Raw genomic sequence first — 6765 nt, 5'->3', positions numbered from 1 at the left:
AAAGGGGGGGGGGACCAGGTTTGCTGGTCTGATAGAGCCTGGTGGAACCCCTGAGACTATGGCCATTAGCTGCCCTTCAGGTCTGGAATTGAACCTGCACCAGCCAAACAAAAGACGGGGATATGTGTTGAACATTTACCTGAGGAAGATACAATCCTTGATGAGATCAATCATGGGAGAAAGAAGGGCTGTGTATGCACAGGGAGACAGCTCAGGGGGCAGGAGTGCGTGGAGGGATGGACACAGGGAAGAGGTGACTGTCGGGAGGAAGTGGGAGGGGAGATGTTTCATTGGGGTAAATTGTAGTCAATGTCATGAGACGATGTGTATGTGAACTGTTGTATGGAAAGTTAATTTTCTCTGTAAATTTTCAACCAAATCAGAATTAAAAAAAAAAAATGTAAAAGAAAGGATAAATGGAAATGGAAAACACAGTGAGGAAGTGGGATGAGTGCCATTACACTGTAAGAATTGCAATCAATGGCATTAAATAGTGTATATCAGTTGTTGAATGGAAAACTGATTTGCTCTGTAAACTTTCACCAAAATCACAATAAAAAGTTAAAAAAAAAAAAAAGTTATATCCTATACTAATTCTTCCATTAACAGAGATAACCCATTCCTAAATGGCATTATAACCACAAGCATAGAGGTTAGGATTTACATTACTTATTTTTGGGGACACAATTCAAGCCTTAACAGTGACTCTCCTTTTGAGGCCTCTCTTGAACCTCTCTCAGGTACTCAGCACATTCTCTCTAGCCTGTATTCCTTCCTCTATCCCAGAGGGACTCTCCCATACAAACAAGTGTATCCATCTGATCATTTTGGGTTGCTTTCCAGTGGTTATGTAAGGGCCTCCTTCCTAGCCCTTTGGAATTGAAGCCAGAGAAGCTGTGTGGATGCAGGAAACTTCCACTAGAGGGGACCAAGGCTGCACTTGTCTCTCAGATTTCTGGGAGGCCTATGCTATAGCCCAGTGGGAGAAGGATGTGGCAGTCTGCTTCAATGGTGTCACTAAGGGGGAGGGGGTGCACATTGCACACACACCCCTGACACTGTCAGAGAGGTAACACCAAAATGACCCCAGGATCCACGGCAGTTTGTGATGGCGATGGCAGGCAAGTGTGTACTGCAGAAGGAGGGGCTTCCAAGGCACTGGCCTTTACTAGGATTGGTGTCACCTGTCACTCAGTGTGGTAATTTCTCACCACTAACAACCCCCTCTTCCCTTCCCCCATCACCCACCAGTCAGGGTACATACTGGGTGGGCCCTGGCACAAACTGTTGAGTAGAGAGGACAGTCTTTGCCTTGGTCAATGGGGGAGGGAAGGAGCTGTAGGGAGCCACAAGGGGGGGGTAGGAGGGGTGGACCTAGTGATAAAACACTTAGTCCTGCATAGGATGGGGGCCAGACAGCTCCACTCACCAAGAGGTGGTTGGCTGGCTGGCCCGCTCATAGGGATGATACCGTGAGTTACCACACTGGGTGATACCAACCCTAGTGATGCCACTGGTCTTCTTCCATAAAGATTTGTTATGTTGTTATGTGCCATTGAGTCGGCCCCAACTCATAGCGACCCCTCCTTGGGTTTTCAAGGCAGTATCACTACGGAAGTAGACTGCCCAACCTTCCTTCTGAGGAGTGGCTGGTGGGTGTGAACCACCAGCCTTCTGGTTAGCAGTGCCTTAAGCACTACACTACCATAAAGATTTACAGCCATGGAAACCCTATAGAGCAGTTCTACTCTGTCTTACAGGTTGCTCCAAGTCAAAATCAACTGGATGGTAATGGTTTTTTTTTTTTTTTTTGCAAACCCAAGACTCTTAAAATACTTAAATGCAGAGAGTTAGAGACCTCCATTTATTGCTCATTACCTGGTCTGCTCCTTACTGCTCCTTGGCTGGAAATCTTGAGAAATCTCTACTATTTTGACATAGTTTTAATTTGATGTGACTTCAAATCAAAGGCTGTATGGTCTAATGGAATCCATGGGGGCTCTGGCCACTGATACAGAACTGGCTCTTCTACTTCCAAACTCTATGGGCAAATTATTTACATTTTCTGAATCTCAGTATATCCTTCTGTAAAATGGAGATAATACCTCATATTATGGTTCTTGTTAGCACTGAAGAGATCATATATGGAAATATGTGATCAGTAGAGAGTAGGTGCCTAAAATTGTTTTTGCACTGGAGGAGAGTGCTAAGAACTGTGCCACAGCAGGGAATGGTTTTAAGGAAAGAGGGATGAATCTGCGGGAGTTGAGTGCCTCCAACCAAGAAATGTGACTTTTTGCCACTCTCCTTTTGACCATTCTAGGTTTCAAGGCAAGTACGGTTTGGCATTCCTCAACTTATCCCTCAGTCCTATTCTACCATCTGCACCAGTGGCCATGCCACTCCTCTGCCCTTTACTTATCCTGGTTTCCTTGGAGGTGAGTTTAGTTTCTACTTCCTCTTCACCTCCTGGATGAAGTCTCTTGTATTCTGCTTTGTTTTCTGAAGTGCCACCCTTCCACCTACGTCTGTTCTTCCCTTTCCTCTCATTTCTCCTGAAATCACTTCTGGAGTGGAACGTGCCAGCTGTTTCTGAGACTGAGCTGAAGTTTGGGAAAGGGGGAGGGAAACCGCGTCCAGGTCCCAGTTTGCGTGTCAGCAGACACGTTACAGCTGCAGGGCAAACCCGGGTGAAACCGCAAGCCAGAGGCCCTAAGGCAGGCAGCCGTGAGCCCGCCCCGCCCTTCGGCTCTTCTCTCATCTCTGTCTCACTTCAGAGGTTTCCTGGCAGGAGTGGGAGAGGTTGGTATCGAGTCCTTGAGCCCTGACTCATTCTCTGACCTAGTTGGGTGTTAGCTGGTTGTCTCTGAAATCTCTCTCCAGGGCCCTTTGTTACCAGCACAACAGTGTCATCCCAGAAGACAGAGAGGATCAGAAGAGAAGAAAGCAGACCACCTGTTTATTTCATCTCTATCTGAGGATCCCAACAACAAATAAGAATTTTACTGTCCCTGTAGTTTTATATACCACCCAAAGGTTATACTGGGTATAAAACGAACAAAATCATCTTACATTGATTGTTACATTAAGAGACTGGCTATTTTCCACATTGCTTTATGGAAACAGTCACTTTTAACTTTCTCAAGAAAGAACAATTATTTTACTTGGGTAGGGAAAGGGGCTGGCGAGGGCGGGGGTCGTGCAGCTGGAACACTGAGCCAGGAATTGACCAACCATTAACAGACAGTGAGTCAGGGACATATCTAGAGACATAACCCAGGTTTCCCAACCCCACCCAAAATTCCATTTTCATTCCCTCAGTCATGTTACTTATGGACTACAGTAATGTTTTGAGCTTTACAAAAGTTCTTATAGCACCCAAGTTCCTGAGTGTTCAACAGGAAATCAGCTGTATTATGATTCTGGATTTCATATGTGTTCCTTTTGCTCTGGGGAAAATATGCCTCCTACTTCCTAGACAGGTTGTTGGAAACACTTTAGTGTTATCTAATATTTAGAGGAGAGCTCTGGTAGCATAGTCCCTAAGGCACTTGACTGCTAACCAGAAGGCTGCAGTTCAAACCCACCAGCCACTCCTTGGAAGGAAGGTTGGGTAATCTACTTCCCCTTAGTGATACTGCCTCGGAAACCCAAGGAGGGGTTGCTATGAGTCGGCCCAACTCAACGGCACATAACCACAAGAAGATTTGGAGAAGACCAATGTGAAGACCAGTGTCTGTACCCCGAGGTTAGCTCTCAGAGACAAGGAATTCCATTTCTAAACCATTGGTGGTTCCAAATCCTAGTATCTTTGTGGATCACTGTACCAGTGGACAATGAAAGTTATTTTCTTACCTCCCTTTATTTAAAGGTCCCAATCTCTCCCTGACTAAGGTCATGCTTCTTAAAGACATTAGCTGGTTTCTAAGAAAATGGACTTTAGCTTTATCCCTTGGCAGAGAGAACAGAGTCACTGCACACAGGCCAGAACATTCTTTCTGCCAGAGCTCCCCATCTGGAGGAAAAGGGGAAAAAAAAAAAAAAAAAAGGGTTTCCATAATAGCTGCCTAAAAGGAGGAATGGAGAGAAGAAGAAAGCTACAAGGCTGGAACCCCATCTCCACAATGTGAAAATCTGATATAGATGCAGCTGACCTGAAAACCTACCCCATACCTTTCCCTTCCTCCTAACCCTTACGCAGGGTTTCTTCCCCTTCCCCTTCCTATATCTTCCACAGGTACTTAATCTATCCTGCCTGCCCCATCTCAGAATTTTCTCCCACCCCCATTTTTGTCCTTTACGTACCTTCCTTCCAATTTGGGGCTCTCGCTATGAATGACTCTTCTAAGACTACCTCTTAATATTTCTCAGGAAAATAAAACTGCAGTTAGAATGAACTTTCTCATAACTGGTGGTCCACATAAAAACTTCAGTGAATCCAGACAGTCTCTGACATTGAATGTCAATTTTAGTGCATCTTTCTGGCAAGAAGGCCCATAGCTTCTCTCATGGCCATACACCTTCCCCGCAAATCCTTGCTGTGGACCATGCAGTCCAGTGTTTTTCAGACTGAGGCTGGGAATCCACTGGTGGACCATGAAGTTAATTTTGTAAGTCATGATCTTCCATTTTGAATAATGGATAAAATAGAACAGAAAGTATCCTAGTGCATCACACATTGTAAAGAAATTAATTTTTTAATTATTTCATTCAAAATCACATAAATACATGTATATAACCTTTTAAAATTTCATATGCATATATATGTACATATACCTACACACATACACAGGGAGCTCTGATAGCACAGTGCCTAAGGCTAACCTAAGGCTAACTGACTGCTAACCAGAAGGCTGGTGGTTCAAACCCACCAGTCACTCCTCGGAACGAAGGTTGGGCAATCTACTTCCATAGTGATACCACGTCGGAAACCCAAGGAGGGGTCGCTATGAGTTGGGTCCAACTCGGTAGCAAACAACAACAACAACCACACACACATACACAGATATATACTTATATTCATAAATATACATATGTACATTAAATCAAAACATGCAATCTCATTTATTTAACTAACATGGGGTTCCTGGGTGGTGCACACAGTAAGCTGAAAGACTGGAGGTTGGGCTATACCCACAGGTGCCTAGGAAGAAAGGTCTGGGAATCTGCTCTGAAAAGTCAGCCATTGAAATCTTTCATTGAGCACAGTTCTGCTCACACACATGGGGTTGCCGTAAGTCAGAACTGACTCCATAGCAACTGGTTTTACTGGTTTTATGTGCCAGATACTTCTCTAGTCATTAGGGGCATATAGGGATGAAAGAGACATATTTCCTGCCTGCAAGTAGCTCACATCTACAAGGAAAGAGGCAAGTACACAAAAATTTGCCAAAGAATGATAAGTACCACTACAGATTAAGCATAGGTACAAGATGGAAGAAAGGAGAGTATGACAGACCATTTGGGGAGTGTAGGTGAATCCGTACTTGAGTTGAGTCTCTAGAGATAAGTAGGAGTTTACAGGGTGCATCGTTGGGAGAAGTGGAATTCTAGGCAAGGGGATTGACATGCACAACAGCACAAAGCACTCTCAAGAGTTTGGTGTGTTGTCCCTGTACTGGAGGGTCCAAACAGAGAAGTTGGAAACACAGGTTCAATCATGGAGAGTCTCCCACTGACTACAGAAAATTTTAAATATCCCCAACAGACTGTTACCTCACTCTGCATGGATTCTCAGGGACAGGAGACCTAGAGATTTGTAAGATAGCATGTTCTGCTCTTGAGTATCTGATTATGACAAAATCCTTCTCATATTGAGGCAATATTTACTTTCCTCTTTCACCCAATCATTTTCACTTGCCCTATATAGCACTACCAAATAAGTTTACATCCTCTTGTATTAGGTTGAACCAAAATAAATTGCTATTTTTATAGGTCAAAAATGGTTGAATATTAGTGATTTCATATGACTAACCTTATAAATGATAATCAGCTACTTGAAGACAGCTATTATTTATCCCCTTTTCTCTTCCCCATAGTTAGTATCTCTAAAGTCCATCAAACTCTTCCTTACCTGGTAAAGTTACTGGACCCTTTCCCATCCTGATCTCTCACTAGGCATACATTAGTTCATCAGTATCTTTCTTAATATTTGGCATTCAGAACTGGGCATGTCAGAATATAGTGAGACTATTACCTCTGTTGATGTACATTGTCGCTTTTCATGAAACTGTGGATGGTGCAAGTGTATGCTAACTGATAGGTTGGTGGTTCGAGCCCACCCAGAAGTACCTTGGAAGAAGGGTCTGGTGGTCTATTTCTGAAAAATTAGCCACGGAAAACAGTTCTACACTGACAAAAATGGTTCCTGACATGAGTCAGGACTGACATGACAGCAACTGGTATTTTAGGACTTTACTGGGTTTGGTGAGACCTAAATCTTTTTCACATAAAATGCTGTCAAGCCAGTCTTACTCCCTCCTAGGCAATTGATTTTTTTTGTTTTTTAAACTTAAATGTAGGTTTTCCCTTTATCCCTGTTAAATTCCATCTTGTTGATGTTGGCACTTTGTTCCAATCTGTCAAGATGATTTTAAGTCTTGCTTCTCTCATCCATCCTATTAAATCTTTCACAGTTACACCATTATCTAAGTTGTTGATTAAAAAACAAAGTTCAATAGGACAGTAAGAGCCCTCTCTATTTTGACAGCAATCTCTTAATCAATATCCTCTTGAGCATAGTTGAGAACCCGTTTGAAATCCACC

The sequence above is a fragment of the Orycteropus afer genome, unplaced genomic scaffold (assembly GCF_000298275.1).
Source record: "Orycteropus afer afer isolate SDZICR_OR568_19922 unplaced genomic scaffold, OryAfe1.0 scaffold00085, whole genome shotgun sequence".
Taxonomy (NCBI): domain Eukaryota; kingdom Metazoa; phylum Chordata; class Mammalia; order Tubulidentata; family Orycteropodidae; genus Orycteropus; species Orycteropus afer.
Note: the sequence above shows the minus strand (reverse complement) of the source record.